General features: G+C 48.3%; 1 protein-coding gene and 1 long non-coding RNA gene across 5 annotated transcripts in view; one reads left to right on the top strand and one right to left on the bottom strand.

The window, feature by feature from the left end:
- LOC138516503 (uncharacterized) overlaps nucleotides 1–3617 on the bottom strand; it is a 151964-nt gene extending 148347 nt beyond the window's left edge. For both annotated transcript variants that reach the window (XR_011282278.1, XR_011282277.1), the window contains exon 1: nucleotides 3498–3617. This is a non-coding gene — a long non-coding RNA (uncharacterized lncRNA). The remainder of the gene's footprint in view (nucleotides 1–3497) is intronic.
- The window catches only part of OCIAD1 (OCIA domain containing 1), a 700525-nt gene that overhangs the window by 169673 nt on the left and 508261 nt on the right, over nucleotides 1–22591 (top strand). The window contains exon 1 of one of the 3 annotated variants that reach the window (XM_069631690.1): nucleotides 3691–3709. The exons of the other annotated variants lie outside the window; for them this stretch is intronic. The gene's annotated coding sequence lies outside the window, so the exon portion shown is untranslated. Of the gene's footprint in view, nucleotides 1–3690; nucleotides 3710–22591 lie in introns of those variants that run through there. 3 annotated transcript variants of the gene reach the window in all.

Genomic DNA, 22591 nt, shown 5'->3' with positions numbered 1-22591 from the left:
CCCGGCGGCCCAAGACATAGAGGCCCTCACTATAAGAGATTTAATGTCGTCCTGCAGTATTTTCAAGTTAGTGTGAATTTTTCACAGATGCAGGGAGTTGGCAGGCAATCCTCGAGGGAGCATAAAGAGAGCAAACATGGCCTACTTACGCCTCCTCAGATATTGCAGAGGTTTGCACCATTATTTGTGAAAATTCTCTGAAGTTAATCAGAGCCCAAAAATGTCTAGAGGGGGGAAGCCCGATGACCCTTTATTTGATTTTTCCATTTATTGAAAACCCTCTTCAGCAATATCACTTTTTCTGTCGATATAAAGGACTAGTTACGAATATACCCAAGTTCCCTTTGCCTACAGTTTTTCAGATATTTGACCTTCGCATCATAAGTATGTGTGTTTTGTTTTACAAATATTGGTGCACACTGGGATCACTGCTTTCTTTATTGAGGTCTCAACATAGTGACCAAAAGTATCATGGGTGTAAAAAGTTTACTTCTTCCCTAATTCCATAGTGGAGAAGTCTGACACGAATACGGCATTCAATTTGTGGCCATTATCTTTATGCCATGTAATTCGCATGTTAGCCAAGTTAATATTCAGGGGGAAGGGATGTATATCCGATTTTCTTTGACTCCAAGCCTCTGAATATCCAAAAGGTTTAGACAAATGTACATAGTCAATAGTTGTGGAAACAGTACCAAGTGTGGTACCGGTACCCCCCTGCCTTTGGATTTCAGCATTTAGATCGCCAGCAACTATAATCTGTAAGCCCTGACATAGGGCATGACATTCCTCAAACAGTTTAGGGATTTAAGAGATTTAGGCAGGTTGTTATCTGGATTCCAATAAATATTCACCACTAATCTAGTGCAAGGGCGGGACCCAGTAGGTTACTCCAACAATACTGCTCTGCACCATTTTGATATGTGAAAGGTTTTTTTTTACTCTCAGATTAATATCACTCCTAATGGCCAGTATAAGACCCTTTCCACCCCTGTTCCCCCGAGAAACCATCCAGGGCATAGGGTGTGGTGTCCCTGTAAGCACAATACAGAGAAGTTCATTAAGGCAGAACATAATAACACAGAATTTCTGAGGAACCAAGACCCTCTAGTGTTCCATGACACCATGGAAAATACTCCAACCCGGTTAAAGATTGAGTTTCAGCCCCTGTAGTTGTGAGATGGATTGACATAGGCTCAAAACCAACCACCAGAGGTTAGGATCACTTCACACCCCCGCCCCCTGATGTGCACTCTGGCTTCCTTGGAGGGTCATCCAAGGAACCTCCTCTGTGGCCCACTGATTGTCTCTCAACACGTGAGTTTAGAAAATCCAGACTATAATTAAGGAAATCATAGCCACATTTATTGAAGGACTCCACCTCTTGCAATACGAGTAAAAAACAATCCGAACATAGTCGAAGCGCTCAGGACATATGAAATCAACCAGCTTAATATATCCCCTGAAGTAATTTGGGCCAAGCGAGTGATCTCATTAAACAGTGCCAGAATTCTTGGATTGCCAGCAAAGTGGGGATGTCTCCACGACACATCTTCAAATCGACTATTATGGATGGATTTATATGATCTCACCTCCCTCTCTGGAGGTACTTAACCCTCTATCTGTTTATCCCCACAGTCTCTGCCAGAGTTAACCACCTCATCCACCCGGACATTATTCTCAGGTGTTTTGCCCCCTCATTCCCTTATGGTCGGATCAAAAGGCACAGAATTCCCGGCTTGAAGTACAATCCCATTCTTCATGGTCACCCCCTCTTTTATTCATCTGTAAGCCATTGGCTGCCAGTTGGATCTGAGATGGAACAGCATGTATAGGAATTTGTAGCAAGTCAATTAATGATTGTCGAACCAATATGTCCAGATCCCGACTACAGGGAAGAGGTTCCCTGTTAGTCATGAAGCTGTTTGCCAAAACACCTACATTCTCTTTCTCTCCAATAATACTTTCAGCTTATGCTAAAGGGATGCTTAAAGATTCGATGGAGCAGCCAGGCAGCAGGGTTAAATCACAATCTATATCCTTTGTATGGGCGGTGGGTTGAACAAGTCTTCCTGCGGCAAACCACCACCCTTAGATGCAAGCTCACTGTTATTCGTGTTTAAGTGAGAAGGAATAATTTGAGGTGCCACATCTTCAACATGTATTGTTTTTTTATTGAAGAGTTGATACACCCTAGCGCCCCTTTCAGTTCCAGAGTCATTTTTGTTTTTTGCTCCTTTGTGTTTCATAGCAGAAGTAAGTGAGTCAGAGGCAGGGCAGAATTCAAGTGGTTCATCCACAACTAGATCCTCTTCAACCTCCCGCCCCTGAGAAGCCATTGCATCTTCCCTTATGAATTTTTACTAGGATCTGCGAGAAGGTCTATTGGCACCTTTCTCAAGCTGAAGCTGAGGTCTTTTAAAAAAAAGATATCATTTTTTTTATTTTTTTTTAACCTTTTCTAGCTGAAACCTGCTTCAATGGTGGCGCTTCATTAACACTACATGGGGTCCCCTTCGCCTCCAACCCCGGGATTTCTAGTTCCAGCACAACTTTATCCTTATTAGAGATCTCGGCTGGGATAAAGTTGGATGGAATTATTTCTGCCAAAGCCTTTGTGGCTGTAGCTAGGAGCCCTGTCCCAGCATAGTTGTGAGAAGAGAACCCTCTATGGAGTTAAACGTGCATGGGGATACACAACTGCAAGAGCAAATGCCATCAATACTAATTTCAAGCAATATTGACAGAATAGATCTTAAGCATATAGTGTACTTCAGCATTTCATTGAGAATCCTCATATTCATACCATGACCCACCTCCCCCTCCCATACAGCCCCGCAACACCCGGCACCTTGTGTAAGAGCCATGAGCGAGATTACGCCTTCTGGAAATATAGGCGGAGTATCTAAGAAAGAGGCATCTATCCCCCTAGCAGGCATCTCGCTATTACCATGAGGCTCACTATGTGCCTACAGAGGCGCAGTGGTGGGCTGTTCAGATTCTGCTAGGGGCGGGGAAAGCCCTCCTCCTGTTACCCCTAACATAGTCAAATCCGTGACGGGGGGTCGGGGGGACGTGGCAGAGGCATGGCCAAAGCCTGCCTCATTGTGTTCTTAACAGGAGGGAGTACCAAGGGTGCAGAGAGAATGTCAGCGTACATCCCCCCCACCTCTGTATTTACTCGTGCTCGAGGCAAGATTCAGTTTCGTTCTAGCACCGTAGATCACAGCAGGGAGAGAGAAAGAAGAAAAACTCAATGCAATCCGAGCAAAAGGAGACACATTTAAATAGATACACACATATAATCTAAAGACACTTTCTACGTGTATACTCGCTGCCTCAACACTGACCAAAAAGCATAGTTTTATACAGCTACCATTATATTTGTATTTATGTTTAACAAAACTGATATTTCATGGAGAGCCAATTCAGTAGTAGCGTGTTATTCTTTCCAGGTTGACATATACAGACAAAAAGACACCAGAGTCAGTACTCACGTTAAGGCAATTGGAAACAGCTGTTAAAAAAATTACTCAGCAGGCTCCCGTATACTATGCTGTCGGAACCCGGTACAAACGGAAGCAACTACAAGACCGTGGCCGTACAGCTTAACAGCCACTTCCGGGCCCCTTCCCAGTGCGCGCGCAGCAGGCCTCTTATGGTGTAGCAAAGAAAGAGGGGGCGGAGCTACGGAGCCGCTGCTAAAAAGGTAATAATGTTATATTAATACCGAATTAGGCACCTAAACACATAGTGCATATAGTCTTTATGAGTCCACACAGAATCCACGGTGAAAAAAGGACTCCAAGTTTATTGCTGCACACCTTGAAAGCACCTTAAAAGCAAAAGTCCACACAAGTCGAACAGATCCCAGGGAGCAGAGTCACCAGCCTAAAAGCCATTTCCGCGCCACTTCGCGTCCATATATTGAAGTCCCCCCCAATGATGAGGTGTCCCAAACTCTCCACCATTATTTTAGGGAGGGTATTCCTCAAGAATCTCAATTGTCCCTGTTTGGTGCATATATCGTGGCGAACATAACACACCTTTTTGATGGTGCCTGAGACCAACAAGGCCCCCCCTTCCATATCTGACCACACCTTGGACACCTCCATCTTAAGAGCTCTATTGAGTAGGATACCCATCCCTGCCCTTCTTACCGGACCCGACCCCCCCCCCCCCATCCAGCTCTACCTTGCGAAATTCCCTTGCAATCAGTGACCTTTTGGTAGGGTAGTTCAGGCCCTTGATGGTGAGTTCCTCTCCTCAGCCGGCCCCCTGGAGTGCCTTCTCTTGCGGTCGCCATCAAGTTATACGGGATTGGATGAAAACATTGCATAAAAAAGACTGAATGCACAAATAGTGTGCATTCGGTCCAGTAGAAAATGCCTACTACCAAATTACCGAACTAGGGGAGCAGGGATTGCGGGGGTGTCCCCGCTCCCATAGTTCAGTATTATGGTTTGCGGTGGTTGCAGGGGTATCCCCCGCATACACTATATGTGTTGCAGATGAGAAAATTAAAAAAGAAAAGTTTGAATTACAAAATGCTAACAGGTGGTGTTTGTAATTTTGTAATTTGATCTTTTGGTTTACCTTTATTAACCTACATCCAGTTATACCACTATAAATCCCCCGTCCTTGCCATCTGGCAAGCCTTAATTTGCCAACTTGAACTATGTAACCAGTTAATAAAACAAAACTAAGCAAGGTCCCTGGTACCAGTCAAACCCCCGTCCCATCCTTCCTCCCTCTTCAACCCCTCCCACCCCAAAATGCGCCCGGCTTGCCCCCAGTTATCATCACTAGGGTGATACCGAACAACCAACTCGACCCCTCCACACAGGTACCAACTCGCCAGACCCATTTTTCTCAGAGCCCCTCTCCTCCCTCTTCGTTTAACACCACTTAACCTCTTCCCCTCATCTCCCCGGGTTGGAATGGCCAACCAGCACCTGGTGGATAGTTTTGAGGCATAGCCCACTCACCCACCCTCCAACCCCTGATTGGGTACCCCCCCCCACTACCTGATGTCCTTCAACAAGAAAAAAGATATGTTTTATGCCATCAGGTGTCTGCCGCCGGGGACGTGTTCAACTTCCTGGCATTCTTTGACTTGATCTGCCATTGGTTCTCACTGACCTCCTGCTCCTTGGCCCCCTGTGGGCTCCCAGTGTCGCCCACTAACTCCCTTGTGGTCCTCTGTATCTCCCCGTAGGACAGTTTGTATTTAGTTCCATCTACCTCAAAGGCTATGTAAAATGGGACACCCCACCTATATCTGATTGCCTTCTCATTCATCCACTTCGTTAGGGGTGAACACAGATGCCTCCTTGCGAGCATTAGCAAGGTCAGGTCTTGGAAAACCGTTACTCTGGCGTTCGCATACATCAGCTGGCCCGTCTTCCTCGCCTTCTCAAGGATTGTGTGCTTATCCGGGTAGTTAGGAAATTGGGCGAGTACCGATCTGGGACCCCCTGCTGGTCCTCCGTCCCTGTGGATCCTTTCGATTTTGGCTTCATCCATGGTGTCATCCTCGAAAATGAGCTTAGTGACTTCGTGGAGGATTCTCCTCAAGTCCATCTCTGATTTCCCCCTCCTTATCCAGGAACCCAAAGGGCCTCAGATTGTTTCACCTCTCTCTATTCTCGATGTCATCTATTTTCAGTGTGATCTCCCTCTCTCTCCTTTCCATTTCCGATATTCTTACGTCCATTTGGATCTCATGGCATCCCGGGAGGATTGATTGTGTTCCACTTCGAGTCTGTCTTCCATCTTGTCCATCCTCAGAGTTATTCTGTCAACCCATCCCCAGATGTCAGCCCGCATGCTCCGGATCTCCTCCATGTAATTTCCCTCACTGCTGGGCGTGTTGTCCCTTGTCTGGGGGACCCCACTGTGAGGGGCTGACTTGCTTCCAAGTATGATCCACAAGAGGCCCCTCAAGCCCTATGGATTGTCCAGCCAGTCCGTGGGCCTCTTTCGAGTAGCTAATCGTGGGAACCAATGCTCGCCGGCAGCCGATCCATCTCTCCCTCACTTGCCTCCTCACTCTTCTCAACTTGGGTGTGGATGGGGCGAGGGGGGGGCAGCGTTTTCCAGCACGTTGTCAGTGGACCTCTTTCTGGTGCTCTGCTATTCAGGTCCTAGTGAGCTGGGTGTGCTTAGTGTGGTGTCCGGGAGGCAGGCACACGCCCCACCAGAGTCCCCAGATCCTCCAACTTCTTGAGGGGGGGGGGTTCGGTGCCCATCTGTCCGTTCTGCTGTGGTGGTGAGTGAGGCATCTGGGAGGCGGGCACATGCTCCAGATCTGGGGCCCACACCTCCCCCTAACCTTCTTCAGTGACGCCTCATGGTCCCCACTCCTCTGGGGACCTTTTGCTCAGCTTCTGTACTTCCTGACACCCTCCACCCCCGAATGTTCCAGAGGGGACGGGATTGGCCTGCCCCAGACGCCGGTCCCGCAAAAGCTCTCTGGTCTCTCAGCCCACTGTGGGGTCACTGGGCCACTCAGTCTGCTCCACGGGGGGGGGGCGTGAACATGTCACCCAACTCTGTGCTTCCCGCCGGGCCCTGCTCCTCCTTCAGCCCAGTGTTCCTCCCTTCTGTGTCTCCCGTTGGGCTGCTCACCCCTGAATTACCAGAGCCCCCTCTCCCACTGTCGGGAACCACCGCGAGGAGGGGGGAGCTGGGCGGGGTGGGCGCAGCACCCCCTGGTTCAAGTGGCGCTGTGGTCTGGTGTCCCTGCGTGCAGCGGCAGGCACACGGTCGCCAGGCCGCGGTCTCCTCCTCACTTTCACGGGCTGCCAACAGTGCACTGTATCTCGGCTCCCTGGGGGTCATTGCACTTTTTAAATATTTTGCCTGCAATATGAAAGCTGTTGTAGGGTTCTCTGGAGTATGCCCTGGGTGCTCCCACAAATGCTGCTCCTGTTTATACATTCTGGGGGGTACTTTACGGGGGCTCTGATCCCCTCTAGACCCAGTGAGTGGGAAGCTTAGTGATCAGGCTGCTGGGGCATTTATTAATGTATTTTACGGTTGGGCTATTATATCTTGCCCCTCTTCTGGCAGTCCTATCAAACGCAGGTTGTTGCTAATTAATCAGCTCTTCGGATAGGTGTTGGATCTCGCTAACTGCATTGTCTAGTTCCTTACTAATACTATCATAGTTGTCTTCCGTAGCACTTATTATTCTCTCATCTAAAAATTTGATCAGCTTGCTGTGCAATTTTTGCTTACTCTTTTTTGACCAGTTCAGTCACATTTTTGGTACTCCATCTAAATAATCCCCACTCTTCCTCGTTTTAGTATGTCTTAAAAGGAGGGGATCCTCTACTTTATAGCAATGCATAGACATATTGGGATGTGCAGATGTGGGTGTATAGTAGGAGTATAAGGGAGGAAGGGGTGGAGGGTGGAAATAGCATGTTCTCCCATAATGGTTGTCACTTGTCCCATAGAGGGTTTCCCTCCCTATGAGATCCTCCCGCTGAGTAGCACCCCAAGGGGGACTATTGGGGAGCAGCCTCACCTCCCTGGTCTCATGGGAAGGGGCTCCCCCGATGGGAGCAGTGACAAGACCCTGGGATTTGTCAAAATGCTCAGTGTCCTTAAGAAAAGCAAACGGACAAACAATATTTGGTGTTAAGTATGATAAACTGGTGCCTTATGTCTAGGGTCACAGAGTACTTGGGGTGGTCTGCTCCCCCAGGGGATTTTCTTCAGGATGACCTTACGGATATCCTTGACCAAGGTCCACCAACTGACCCGGTACTGCCGTTCCATATGGCTCTACAGAGGAGGGTGGCGGCGGCGTGGACTGCTCCGGAGAGTCTCCCAGCAGTGGGCAAGTCTTTTCCGTGAAAACCCCTGCTACTTGACCCCTGCTACTTGACCAAGCACCCCACTCCGGAGAGTTTGGTGGTGCAGGCGGATACGGCCCCAAAGCAAGCGTCCGCCTTTTCGTCCTAGTGGACAGCAATGGAGGGAAGGTTTCTTTCGTTATTACTCATCCTTTGGTAAAGCGAGAGGAGCTGCCAGTCAAAGGGGACACCGTAGGAGTGCCAGAGGTGGAAAAGAAGGTACTCGAGGTGCCAAGGCCGCTCGGGCAGTTGCCGCTTTGCCCTCAGGCAATGCCGCAGCCGCTTCAGCTCAGTCATGAGGCCATGTCCCATGGTTCGCCGGTTGGGGAAGGCTGGCGCAGCATCTTGTAGAGTGGCGTGCCATTACTTCAGATGTGTAGGTTCTGGAGATCATAGCCCACGGCTACTGTCTTCCTTTCCGGCAGAAGCCTCACGACAATCCACCAGGGAATCCCTCTTTGAAGAGCCCGGATCCGCTCCTTGCGCAGAAAATTCAATCCCTGCTGGAGAAAGGCGCCATAGAACTGGTGCCTGTAGCGGAGAGGAACAAGGGATGGTATTCCCCTTATTTTTTGATTTCCAAGAAAGACGGGGGATTGAGAACCATCATGGACTTGCGCGGTTTGAACAAACTCCTCAGGAAGGACAAGTTCAAGATGGTTACTCTCTCTCAAGTCCTCCAGGCCCTTCAACTTCAAGACTAGCTGTTGTCTCTCGACCTCAAGGATGCTTATTTTCATGTGCCGATCCATCCAAAGCACAAGAAGTACCTGAGGTTTGTGGTTGGCGACTCGCACTTTCAGTTTCGGGTCCTGCATTTGGATTGACCTCCACCCCGAGGGTCTTCACCAAGCTCATGGTAGTGGTGGCAGCACATCTCAGGAAAGGGGGGGATTCACGTCTACCCCTACCTGGACGATTGGTTGATCAGGGCGCGCTCTCCCGAGCAAGTCCTGGATCATCTGTCAGTCACCTGCCACTCCCTCCACAAGCTGGGCTTCTCCCTCAACTTAAAGAAGTCCCATTTGACACCAACTGCGAGGCTCCAGTACATCGGAGCAGTGCTCAACACGTCCCTGGGGCAGTGTTTTCCTCCCCAGGTGAGGGCTCATCACATTCAGCAGATGGTGCACAAGTTTCAGCTTGCCCAGAGTCTCCCAGCGTTCGAGTTCTTGAGATTGCTCGGCCTCATGGCATCCTGCATTCTTCTGGTGCCAGAGGCCAGGTTGCGGATGAGATCTTTGCAATGGGCACTCAAGCTCCAGTGGTCTCAGTCCTCCGGCAGGTTGTTGGACCCTGTTCAGGTGCTGTCCTCGGTCTCCCAGGACCTTCTGTGGTGGGCCATCGAAGGCAATCTGATGAAGGGGGCTCCTTTTTGGCTACCCTGGCCGGAGGTGACGATTGTGACGACGTATCCCTCACGTGATGGGGAGCTCATGCCAACGAGTTGACTGTCAGCGGTCGTTGGTCTCCGTCGGAGTCGACTCCATATCAATCTGTTGGAGCTGAGGGCTGACAGGCTTGCCCTGAAGGCTTTTCTGCCGACTGTGCGAGGAAAGAATGTCCTGATCCTGACGGACAACACAGTGGCCGTGCACTACCTCAACAAAAAGGGGGGGGCAGGGTCACTTCCTCTGTGCAGGGAGGCGATGCAGCTCTGGTCCTGGGCAATCCAGCAGGAAGTTTCGATCTCGGCAGTTCATCTGGCCGTAGACGAAAACGAGACGGCGGACGTTCTGAGCAGGCAGAGCGCGATCTGTCACGAGTGGGCATTGGCCCAGGAGATTCTCCTGGAGATCTTCGCCCTTTGGGGGACACCTCAAGTGGATCTCTTCGCCTCCAGTGTCAACCGGAAGTGCAAAAGGTTCTGCTTGCGGGAATTTCCTTCAAAAGGAGCCTTAGGAGACGCGTTCGTGGTGGAGTGGTCTTACCCACTGCTGTACGCGTTTCCTCCAGTCCCCGTCATCCCGCAAGTGCTGCGGAGGTTATGAATGTTCGGTTCCCGGATTATCCTCATTGCTCCGGCGTGGGCCCGGAGGACGTGGTACCCGGACCTTCTCGACTTGTCCATCTGCCCTCCACGTCGTCTTCTCTACCGAGACCATCTGCTCTCACGGGAGGGGGTCAGGTTCTCCATCCAGAGGTCAGATCCCTCAACCTTCACGCTTGGTTTCTGAAAGGTTGAGGTATAAGGATTGGGTACGGTTAAAGGTTACCTGGCGGCGCTGTCCATATTTAAGCGCTCATCTGAAGAGTGTTCTTATTTTAAAATTCCTTTAATTTCTCAGTTTTTGAAAGGGCTCACTAATGTGTTCCCTCCGTCACCTTTCCAGGTGCCCACCTGGTTGGGATTTGAACCTTGTCCTCAATTTTCTGCGGGTAAGGACCTACCGGTCGGCTTGCGGGCCCATTCTACCAGGGGTATGGCTGCCTCTACTGCCCTACAGAGGGGTGTTCCTATTCTTAACATCTGTGATGCAGCCACCTGGGCTTCGGTGCATACATTTGTTCGTCACTACTCCCTCGATTCCATCCGTGGGCAGGATCTGGCCTTTGGCAAGGCGGTCCTTTGCTCTACAATTTGATTGGGCATTCTAAATTTCTTTTGCTAAATTCGTTTCCCACCTCCTTGCATTGGTACTGCTTTGGGAGTCCGTCATAGGTATGGAATATGTCGGAGGACCCAATCCCCTCTAAGAACAAGTAACTCTATTACCTGGTAACGTTCTTTCGATGGGATGGTCCGACGACGTATTCCATATCACTCCCTTCCATATCGCTCCCTTCCTGCCTTCCCCGCTACAGAATTTCTTATGCGATTGCAGCTTACGTTTCCGCAAGGCTTTGTGTGGTCAGACTGGCAGAAGACTGGTGCCACATGTTCTGGGGAAAAAACTACAACTGAGGCTACGGGCGTTGTGCGTCCTACTTATAACATCCAGTGACGTCGGCCGTCGGAGGAGGTCCTCGAGGGCGGCGTATCGATGTCATCGATACAGGACGCAGACCCCGAAAGATTTTGCGAAGCAGCACAGCTGTGGTGATTACTGTCATAGATATGGAATACGTCGTCGGACCATCCCATCGAAAGAACGTTACCAGGGAAGAGAGTAACTTGATGTTCTTGTGAACTGTGTTTTGGAGAAACCCGGTGAACCTGGAACTTTGTTTACAAGTGGCACTTTAACTTGAGGAAGAGGGACATTCCCTTGACCACAGTGTCAGCGTGGAGCCAGTGAAAACTCCTCAGTTGTTAAGTTTTTAGTTCAAAGTGTAAGGGAAAGAAATAGGATTTTGACACAGGATGATGGACTCTTTACTTTGGACATCCTGACGGTTTCCATAGTATTTGTATTTGAGGAAGGGACGCCCCTCTTGGTATTAATGATAATTAGGGATTTTCCTCCTTTATTTTCATCTAATTAAAGTCTTTTCCAACCACCATGCCACCACTGTGTCAGACTCGTACTTCTGCACCCTTACAGCACCCAGTGGCATATGGTACAAGAAACAACGGTAGTTAGTAATTGTTAAAGTTGGTTTACTGCAAGCAAATGCAACTTCTGTTGAAGCGTGTTGGATCGTTTACCAGATGTTCAATTACTAAGTGCACAAGGCCCATCTTTTCTGTATCACATAACTACTAATCTGCAGATATATTATTCGACTTCAAAGCCTTTTGTCCCATGGGGTAAGTGTATCCACTCAGCAGCATTCTCAAAAGGACTCTGATGCCTTCTTTCAAAACAATAATACACATTGGATATTGGCATTGCTCGCTCCCGTTATCCCTAGCGTTAGTGCTCATCATAAACTTGTCTGCTTCCTGGACTTGCTTTGCAAATGTGAACATAAAATTAAGGCCTTGGCTTCCCACGTCCGCTAAGCGCCAGCTATTTATAGCTCGGAGTTCGCTATGTGCAAGAGAGTTCGATGATCCAGCCTTCAGCAGTGGTGCAGATGAATTTACATGTTGAAAGACTTTGCCATTATTTCTTTTATATTTCTGACTAAAGCATCGAGCAGGGGCACCAGACTCCATACTTTTGTGTAGTTCTCAGCATTGGAGAACTTTCAGGTAGTTACTTAATTTTACTGTAGATATTGGCAATTAGTGGTCTGATGAGTGGAGCGTCTTCTCCAGCCTCTCCTGTGCAACAGATCACTGCCCTTAGCTTCCATCTTCGTCCCCAGCTGCTTTATATTGCGTCTGGCGTTGTTGCGGTGAGTGCTGCGGCGCAGGATCCTCCTGGGCTTGATAGTCCTTTTTTAAAATCTTCTGGAGCCCCCTGGGCCCCGGCAGCCACGTTCGTTTCTCCGGCCCTCTCCTTCTCCTTTACCCTCCCTCCTCCCCTGAGTGGGCTTTTGCTGCACTTAAGAGACCCTCTCTGGGCAGCCCTCGGCTCAGCAGCCCCTGCAGGCGATGGCCCCCAAGGCTAAGGGCGGCTCCAGCCAGTGTCTGCAGGTGTCAGCAGGGGAAGTCATCGGCCAGCCGTCAACCAGCAGCAACTAAGTCAGCTAAGAGTGGCCTAGGTTAGTGATTGAGGCTCACCCTACCCCGATACCTGGCCACATAGCAAACACTCAGAATTAGATGTGTTTTTCTAGGTGTGTTAAAAAATAAATATATTGCATTGTGAAAGTATTTAAAATTGCATTGTGAAATATAGGCCTTTTCCCCTTATGGGGGACTCTGACTTAGATGTGTCTTTCTAGGTGTGTTCAAAAAATGGCATTGTGAAAGTTTTTAGAATTGCATTGTGAATCCTAGCCCTTTTCCCCTTGCGGGGCTCTCAGACTTAGATGTGATTTATTTATTTTTTGTTCGTTTTCTAAAAAACATTGTGAAAGTAGTGCCATTCTGTGGTTTTACTTCGTAGCATAGCATTCATCTAGAAAACTTTCTACCATTTTCTGAGCGCGCCTGTCGTCTTGTCCAATTGTCTCATCTCTCCCTGTTTCGTCTGCGAGTGCCCCACCCTGTGTCCTTCCTTAGTGTTCTCCCTGCCCTTACCCCACTTACACCCCCCTTCCTCTTCTCTCCTATCCCCACCTACTCTATGGTACTCTCCGTCTCTCCTATCTCCTCACTAAATCTGGTAGGAAGAAGTTTAAAAAGGACATCCTGGTCTCCAACCCAGTCCTCCTTATCGCTGACACCTAAACCAGTGCCTCGTCTAGGCAAACCCTCACCAACATCCTCTTTCTCATTCCCTCGCCAGACTTATGGACTCTTCATATGGTCTCTGTGCGCTCTCCTTTCTCTTCCACGCCCATTAATGGTGGCACGCCCTCCTGGCCTCCTTCCACTCCTCTAAGGTCATCATTAATGTTTGCCTGAATGGTACCGTCTTGGTCCAAGGCCCTCAGGCCAATCTTCTCCTCTTTGATAGACACTTCCCGTGCCTCATCAATTTCCTTCTTTCTCCTGCTGTCCCCTCTTCCCTCCATGGCATCCTTGCCTCCCCCTGCTGTCTCCTCCTTGGCTACCTTGCCCTCTCCTCTTTCCTCTTCTGCCCTCCCTCGGGCCTCTTGTACACCTCTGCAGGGCGTACCTCTGATTCGTACTCCTCCCCGGAAGTCTTTCAAGTACAGCAACCTTCTCCATATTGCCACTCTAAACTCTCGCTCAGCTGTCAAACACTCCTCTCATCTGCTGCCTCCTGGAGGAACTGGACCTCTATGCCCTCGCTCTCACCGAGACATGGTTCATGGTCAGCTCTTTCATGAGCTTTGACGCTCTCCGCCCTGATGGCTACAAGATCCTCTCTGCGCCCAGATCCAACTGTCCTGGAGGGGGTTGAGTCCTGACCTTCCCTGAGTGGATTCCTTCCTCTGTCATTCCTATGCAGGCCTACTCATCTTTCGAATGCCTCATTTGCAGCTCTATCTCTCTTTCTCTCTCTCCTGGCCATTCCCTTACTATGGCTACAATCGATCGGCCACCTGGTTAGATCTCCTCCTTCCTCTCTGAATGGGCGGACCTCTCTTCTTCCCTCCTGGTCTCGACCACTTAACAACTCCCCTCTTGCAGACTTCAACATCCACCTGGATACTTCCTGTCCTTCCGCTGGACTCTTTTGCGACCTCTGCGACTCTCTCACTCTCTATTCTCCCCTCTGGCCCGGCTCACTCTGCAGGGCACACTCTGGATGTTCTGATCTCTTCAGACCTTCCCCTTTCGATCCCTCTCACCACTCCTCTCTCCTGGAGTGATCACTTTGTCCTTTCTTCCCAGCTCACCCTCTCTACCCCTTAGGCCAAGCCAACTCCAGCACTGCCACCTATCTTCTCGGTTATCCAACCCATGAAGCGTGCGTCAGTTGAGGCTTTCGCTGCCACTCCCCTCCCCCCCTTTGGCTGACTCTCACCCTGACACAGCCTTTTCCATGCTACACTCTGCTATATCTGATATTAACGATGTTCTTGCCCCTGTCATGAGGATCCGCTTGAAGCCCAAAGCCAAGTGCAACACTTGGTACGACTCAGACCTTGTCACCCTTAAACATAAGTGCAGGGTGGCTGAGAGGAAATGGCGTGCTTCCAGTACATCGTCTGACAAACTGGCCTGCCGCCTGCTCCAAAGGCAACACAGGCTCCCTGTCCGTACCAAGAATAGAGCCCACATCCAAGCCTGTGTCTCCGCGGCACCTAACAACTCGGCGGAACTCTTTAAAATCTGAAAGGAGTTGGCCAATCCTGCTGCAGCCTCTACATCTCCTGACCCCTCCCAGGCCCTCTGCATGGTCCTGGCTTCTCATTTCATCTGTAAAACCAGGACATTCTGTCCTCCCTCTCTCTTCCTTCCCCCCTCCTCACTCCACTCCCTGCTCTTCCTCTGTCCCTTCTTCAGCCACCTGTCTTCCCTCCTTCTCTGCCTTTCCCCTGTTCTCCCCTGACGATGTTTCTGGACAAGTCCGATCTATGAAAGTCTCATCAAAACAGGTTCATCCCTGTTCCTCCAAAACCATCATGGACCACATTGACACCCCGGCTCCTGCTCTGGCTGACTTATGCAACCACTCCTTCGCCACTGGAGTCTTCCCCTGCCTCCTGAATCACTCCGTTGTGCACCCACTTTTTAAGAAACCCTCTGCTGACCCTTCCTGCCCCGCTAACCAATCTCCATCACTCCTTTCCTGGGCAATCTCCCGGAAAAGCTGGCCATCTCCCAGCTTAATCTTCACGCTGAATCTGTTGGTTGTCTCCATCACCATCAGTCTGGCTTTAGAGCAGCCAGAAGCACAGAAACTGCTCCCCTGAACATCCGTGAAGACCTTCTCTCCAACCTCGATTCCAACACCCCTTGTGTCTCTTCTGCCTTTGACACGGTCAACCATGCCATCCTGCTCAACCGTTTCTGTGATAACCTGGGTTTCACCGATCAGGCCCTGGTCTGGCCGACTTCTTTCCTCTCCGATCAACCCTCCCAGGTCCAACTTGCGTCCTTCCTCTCCTCTATCTCTACCTGTGGTGTTCCCCAGGGGTCTAATCTCTCTCCCTGGCTGTTCAACCAATACCTGGCACTTCTTGCCCACTGCATTGCAGCTCTCTGCCCCAACTTTCAGTGCTATGCGGATGACACTCAGCTCATTGTCAGGCTCCCTTCCGCCACCTCTTCACCTTCTCTCATCTGTATGTCTGTCTGCCATCCAGGAGTGTGTGCCGTCAATGATCTCTGCCTGAATGCCAGTAAGACCGAGATTCTCCTCATCAGCACACCTGCTCCCTCCCTTCCTGTCGCTCTCTGGCCGGCCTCTTTTGGCCCTCTTCCAGCTCCCACGTGAGAGGCTAAAAACCTCTGGGTCATCTTCGACTCCACACACTCCTTTCTTCCTCACATCTCTGACGTCTCTAAGAAGTCGCACTTCCAGCTGCACCTCCTCAGAGGTATTCTTCCTTTCCTCTCCTTCCCCCAGAAGCTGTCTCCAAAGTTCTGCTTCTCTCCAGGCTGGACTACTGCAACAGCCTCTTTCTAAATCTGTCTGCCTCTACTCTCTGCCCCACTGCAACCCATCCAAAACAGGACTGCAAGACTTGTCCTTTGCCTCAAGCCCAGGGATCGTATCTCTCCAGGACTGAAATCTATGCACTGGCTCCCAGTGGCGGCGAGGATTAAGTTCAAAACCCGCTGCATTGTCCACAAGGCCTTTTGGGGCCTGGGACTTCAATATCTTCAACTCTCTCATCTGCCTCCAACTCCCTCAGGGGCAGTCGCTTCTCCAAGCAGCGAGATGGTGGTAGATCTTTCTTTTGCTGGGGCTACCTTTGGAACAGCTTTCCTGCCTCTCTGAAACTTGAGGAGAACCATCTCCGGTTCCGGAAAAACCTCAAGACCTTCCTCTTTACTTCTGCTTTCCCTCCTCCTATCCCCTGCTGATCTCCTGGCTGAATTTGAAACTGCACTGGTTACCTGGCTACCCTCTGATCTTGGGCCCAGGTCCCCTCCCCGCCAGTTGCACACCTGCACTGCCTCCCTGGCAATCCTTGCACTCGGGGACTGTTTCTGTATCCCTACAGCCCCTACTAGCACTTGACACCTGATGTCTGCACTTACCTTTGCACTTGGCACCAGCTGGCCTGACTTTTATTTATTGTCTTTATTTATTTTGTTATCCTATGTACTGCACTGCCCTCTCCCCTACCCCCCCCGCACTTTTTCTCCCTCCCCTGCACTTGCACAATCTCAATGTCACCTGGCCTAGTAGGATCGTTGTCTCTGTCTTCCCTCTGTTCCCCCTTCCTTGCCTCGTCGTTCCTTGAAACACTTGTGTATAGGCGCATTATAAATGCCATATCATATCATGCCCATGTGTTCCTTGTGCCATGGTCCGCCAAGTCTCGTGTAGGATGAAAACCAGTACTACTGCACAAATACATAGGTCTTTTCCAACAATATATAGATGGTTGACAATACATATTTGTAGAATCCTGAAAATACATGTGTATGCCCGTCTGGGAAAGGTGGAAGCATTGAAAAAGATGATGAAAGAGCTTGACAGATGGATGACAAATCCAATAAAAGGGACCGGAGGCCCCAATTAACCATGATGCACAAAGATTTCAATGCAAAACATGGGGATTGGGGTGGTGAAGAGACCTATCCAGATCAAAAGGAAATAGTCCCATCTGGAATCACACTTTTTGCAATGTTGAAGTAAGGTGGCAAGGACTAAAGAGCGTCTGCAAAGAAGTATTGTTGACCTTGGCAAGAAACTCATACCATCCCAGCATGAGGTTCCGTTTTATAGGCCCCCGAAACCCGCACCACTATCTTTTACATCTTCTCTATCTAATAGAGAATATTAATACATTTTCATGTGTATTCCTAGAGAAATTATTGTAAATGGTATAGCTTCTTACCTCATTTTTCTCAAAATTGCACATTAAAATGTACCATTTTAACCCATTGCCCCAAAAAATGTTTTGCGGTGAGAACTTCCCAAACACTTGTAAATTATTTGGGGTAACCCTGCTACACTTGACTACTCAGGGGAATATCCTGTCATCACAGATGTTTAATCACCGAAGGAGTGTGATTATTAAATGTCACCAGAACCTCAAGTATGTATTATAACAGCACAATACAGGCGACATTATGGTTTACATGTCACATGATCAACCCTATTTACTCGTACACCCACACTCAAATATACACGAACATAAAAATACAGTTGTACACACACAGTGGGCCTAATTTCTTTTTTTTAAAGCCTACATTTCACAGAAGGAACCACGTACGTTTGCACTTCCATGCAAAATAATTTCCTCGTTGCTCTGTTTAAGGGGTGTTCACTACAAAGGGCAAATACGTGTTAAAATAGTCAAAAGCACCTTAACAGTTTTACAATGCCAAGTGCCAACATTGTAAATGACTCGCACAATTTATGCTTACGAGAGACATTTACAATGTATTCCTATGTAATCTGCCTGTTTTTAACAGGTGCTAAAAAGGCACGGATTCCAGAGGAATATATTGGCTTCACGCCAGCGTGAAAATGTCATGCCGGTGTAAAAACCATGTGGTTTTTGAAGGTGGAGAGGGGAATGCAAGGCGGAAATGGAACATCCATTCCTTGCCCTCAGACCCTCTCCACAAACCATGGAAATGTGGTGTTAAGGCAGGCTTATCACATGTACTCCTGTATTCTACACCATGTTTTGTACTCCTGGGACTTCACAAATGATGGCCGGATTGTACAAACACTCACACGCTCCTATGCAAACATATTACCACATGTGCACATGTATGTAAACATACATCCTCTCACACAGACACAATCACGAAACGCTTACATGGCCACCAATTTATGAACACATACACGCTTGTACGCATGCGCACACACTAGCACTTGCCACATATTTCTACAAGCACTACCACATGCACACACCCACACACCTACGACCACAGGGGCGCACACACTTAATGAAGGCATGCGAGTATTAGAATGCTTTATTGGTTGCTCAACCCAACTGCCTGTACAGCCTATCGTCTTTTAACCATATTTACAGAACAATTATGTAAAATACCTGTTTGTCCCCAAGTTTTGACTCCACACAATCCCGCCAGAAAAATGTGGAGCTCACTCATTGTGCTTGCTTACCCATCCAATGTGGGGATGGTGTGAACATGTTTCCTTTGCTACTTCTAGCTCCAAATAAATACCCTGAAAGAATGGACCTGCAGAAAGTAATCTGTCACTGAGCGCTGTACTTGTCTCCTGCGTCTTTTCCCAGGAGCAGTAATAAACGCCAATAACCCATCACTCGCACATTTAATGCTCTGCAGTATTGTGCTAATGTGCTCACCTGGGAGTTTGTGTGTAGACAGACTCACGATGCTTGGAAAGATAGAAATGCATCCACATGCTCCAATTATGCTTTTCAACCATTCACCAATTAACAAAATCCCTTACATAAACTATATATCCACACCCATGCATCCATCACACAATCAAACACTCCATCTATTTGCCTCTGTACCACCATCCTCCTATTAACATCTATCCATATATATAATCTCGTTCATTAAATACCTTGCAGACACACACTTATAAATTCGTGGACCACACCCATTCATCTCTACACACAATCGTAGCCGTGGGTCTTTTCTCTTTTTGCTCTTATCGCCCCGTCAAATACGTGTACACATCCACTCACACAATGACATCCAGGCTCCATCTAAACAAGCGTTCTCATCCTGTCCATCCACTCTAAAATACACACATACTCATTCACCCGACCTTCTATCAATTTTATTTTTTAAACTAACACATATATAAAAAAAAATCTATTGCCTTTGTCGGTGCTTGTTTTGTTGTTGTAAATTAGGCCTATATTTCATCCTGAATCATGGAAGCGAGATTGAAGTTTTTCTCGAAGGCTCCTTGGCAGCCACCTTTGTGTTGGAATCGAGTGAACAATGATTAAACGGTTAAATTCAGAACAAGACCGGACATTCCAGAGATGTGAGGAAATCATGTTTTTTTTCCTGCTCGTTGTTTAAGTATTTAACTGGACAGGTTTCATGAAAGGGACGGGACTTGTTGAGACTTGGGGATAAACTTTCTCAGACCTTCTGCCGAGAGAACATGGATTTTTGGGAATTTTCAGCTGATAGCAAACAAGTAAATCCTAGTTAATCAAGTACTTTTTGATAATGCCCTAATTAGCTGCAAAGTTGCTCTAATGCACATATTTCGTTTTAATGTGACTCATTGTCATTTAGTAGATACCAGCAACACAGGTGCTAATCAACAGCATATTGAGAATAATACATTTAATACTAGGCAAGGAGAAGGTGGTCTTAAAGTAACCTGTATGTGGTTGTTTCCTGCATTTGCGACTGCTTCTTTTTGCGTGCCACTTTCTCGCCAACGGAATTGAGTCTGGCTCTTTTTTTTATTGCACCAACCTATTCTTTTAAAACATATTAGGTGGCAGTTCAGAGTTGAGTCATTTGATCAACTCTGAAGTTTGTCGGAACTTAATCAGTTTTTTAATTAAAAGGTATCTTTATTGGCTTTTCATAAACTCCAACACAGAAAGAAAAACATATAAAACACAGAAAGGAAGAATAACCCCACAACCCCCCATGCCAGCACTGAAGCTGCTCTGGTCTTCCCTCACTTATTGCATAAATCCGTGTTCACCCTTGATTGCGGACCAAATTCGTCTCTTGGAAAATCCCACGCAGAGCTCTTGGTTTAAAACAGGTCAGTCTCGCAGACCTCAAGCAGTGTATCAAGGCTCCCAAATTGTGCCAAATTGCATTCATGTACCCTTGATGAGAGCTACCATGTTCTCCATAGCCGTGAATGCCAATATTCTCTGTAGCCACTGACTTAGCTACATTGAGGTTATCGCCAGTTTTGCGGCTAGAATCTTAGCCCTAACTGTCTTAAAATGCATCTGCAGGCCTCCCCACTCCCCCTCTTATCTTAGCCCCAGCAAAATGAAACCCAGTGAGAGCTTATATTTGATCCCTCCTACCTGCTTTAGTGTCTCTTCAACTGCTCCCCATAAATCGCCTAGCCCGAGGCAGGTTGCCATGATGTGCGGGTATGACGTCCTTTCATCGACACCCGTTTTTACAATGGGTGTTTTTATGCAATTTTTGACGAAAAAACTTTTGAACATTTTTGTTTTGAAAGAGCATACACAGGTTTGGGGGGAGAGGGTCGGGAATAACAAAAAATAGGTAGAGGATGGGGGATTGTGGAAGGAACCCCCCAAAAATAATGTAAAAAATAATTTGATGAGTTTTTTCGGCAAAACCTCAGCGAAAAAACACCTGTCGTAAAAATGGGTGTTGATGAAATGACATAGAAACAATGTGTGTTAGCGAGACTTCCTGTCCACAGCTCTGCCAACATGTGTTGGCTGTTTTAATTTTAAAATTCTCGTAATGTGATGGGAGTGTAATTATAATGAATTATATTTGGTTACTTATAACATGTTTAATTCCCAGAGGTTTCTAAGCACGGGCCCGGGGATCGAACCTGTGTTGCTTTGCGTCATCTTGCTTCCAAGGCGAGCGCGTTGCGCCTGTGCTATCCTCCCAATACTACCTATTATTATATTTTGACTTGTAGTTCTTTGTGCTTTGTGGAAATGGAATCTCTCTATGCAGCATATTCCTCCCCGTTCCCTTGGGATTATAGGCTTCCCTAGCTCTTCTTCTCAGTTCCAATTGTATGGACATTCCTCCTCAATCTGAGAGTCTGAGAGACACTCAGCTAGTTGCTAGTTTCCCTTTCAGACCCTTTATTCCGTTGGCCTCCTGGAGGATTTGCTCTAAAGCTGTAAGGTGTCTTGGTGCTCCCTCCTCGACATTTGGGTCATGCAGGCAGTGCCTTAACTGCTGGTAGCAGAACAAGTCCCTTTCATCCACTCTAAAGGATTATTTGCATTCTTCAAAAGATTTGATGTCCTCCCCCTTTACTAGATCTCCTATCTTCCTGCATCCTTTCTTCTGCCAAGTTTCAAAACCTCTGTCCCTAAGGGCTGGGGTGAAGTCATTGCTGTGGATTGGTGTAAAGGGTGACGGGAATGTAACCAGTTTGCCCCCTTCTTGAATTATACGAAGCAGACCAGGATACTGGGGACCCGCCCCACTCTGTTAGAGCCTTTCATGTGTGGGTTGTGGATATGGTAGCGTTGCTGGATATTCCGATACCAGAGCCTCCGGCTCCACAAGAAGGTGAATTTTCAGGAGCCTGAACTCTTTCGACTCAGGAGCGCACAGGTCTTTTCCTTCAAAAGGATGTGCTAGCTGAATACTGCAAGGTCTGGGGAAAAAACGAATTCCTGGCAGCACGTAATTAGGAAAATTGACACTCGCTACAAGCTACACTCGTCAGAAGACATATCCTTGACTGCATGTCCGCTCCCCTCATCAACGGTGGTGACAGCAGCTACGTGCCAGTCCAAGCCGTCCTCCACATCCTCTACGGCTGCCTCTCAGGTCCTGTCCATAGAGGACAAGCTTCTTGATGCCATTGGGGAAAAAAAGCCTTTTCCAATTTGCTCTTCAGCTGCAATAGGCGAATACCGAAGTGATACTGGCAGCGGCAAGTTTGAAGCTGTGGAAGGAGCTTTCTAAATTTCAGAAATGTATCCCTCCGGTCAGGCTGGAAGATTTTAAAGAGGGCCTGGCTCAGTACCTGCTGTAGACACTACTGCTCAGGGCCTTATGGTTGGAGTAAACTTCGCCCACTAAGCCTGGTTGCATGCTACAAAGTTCTCAAAGGAGGTTCAGGACAAAGTACTTGATCTTTCCTTCGAAGTTAAAGAGCTGTTCCACTCCTCCACTGATATGGAACTCAATAAAACAAAGGCAAGCACGCAAACGGCAAAATGTTTGTCGGTCCTTTCCAAACCCCCAGCTAAAGCGGCCTATATGTAGAGGTCGGGGACCCAGACAAGGTCCTTCTCAGGTTTGAGGGTTCCTGGAGCGCTATGCATGCCGGGCAGAATGTTCCTTTGGTGGCAAAGTGGCTGGTTTTTCTCTCGGTCATCAGCCTCCCCTTTGGCAACAGGTGGTCTTACTGCTGACAAACCATCTAAATTATGTTTTTCATTGGTCTCACGAGACTCCAGTGGCAGGACGACTATTGTCTCACCTGGAGGCGTAGCCGCCCATCTCATCAGACCGATGGGTTTTGTCCATCGCCCGAGCAGGTTTTCGCTTGCCCTTCCCTCTAACCCCACCCTCTGACCCTCCT

Source organism: Ambystoma mexicanum, chromosome 6q, assembly GCF_040938575.1.
Source record: "Ambystoma mexicanum isolate Mex_15411 chromosome 6q, UKY_AmexF1_1, whole genome shotgun sequence".
In the NCBI taxonomy this organism is placed as follows: domain Eukaryota; kingdom Metazoa; phylum Chordata; class Amphibia; order Caudata; family Ambystomatidae; genus Ambystoma; species Ambystoma mexicanum.
This window is presented reverse-complemented; position numbering and strand designations above follow the sequence as displayed.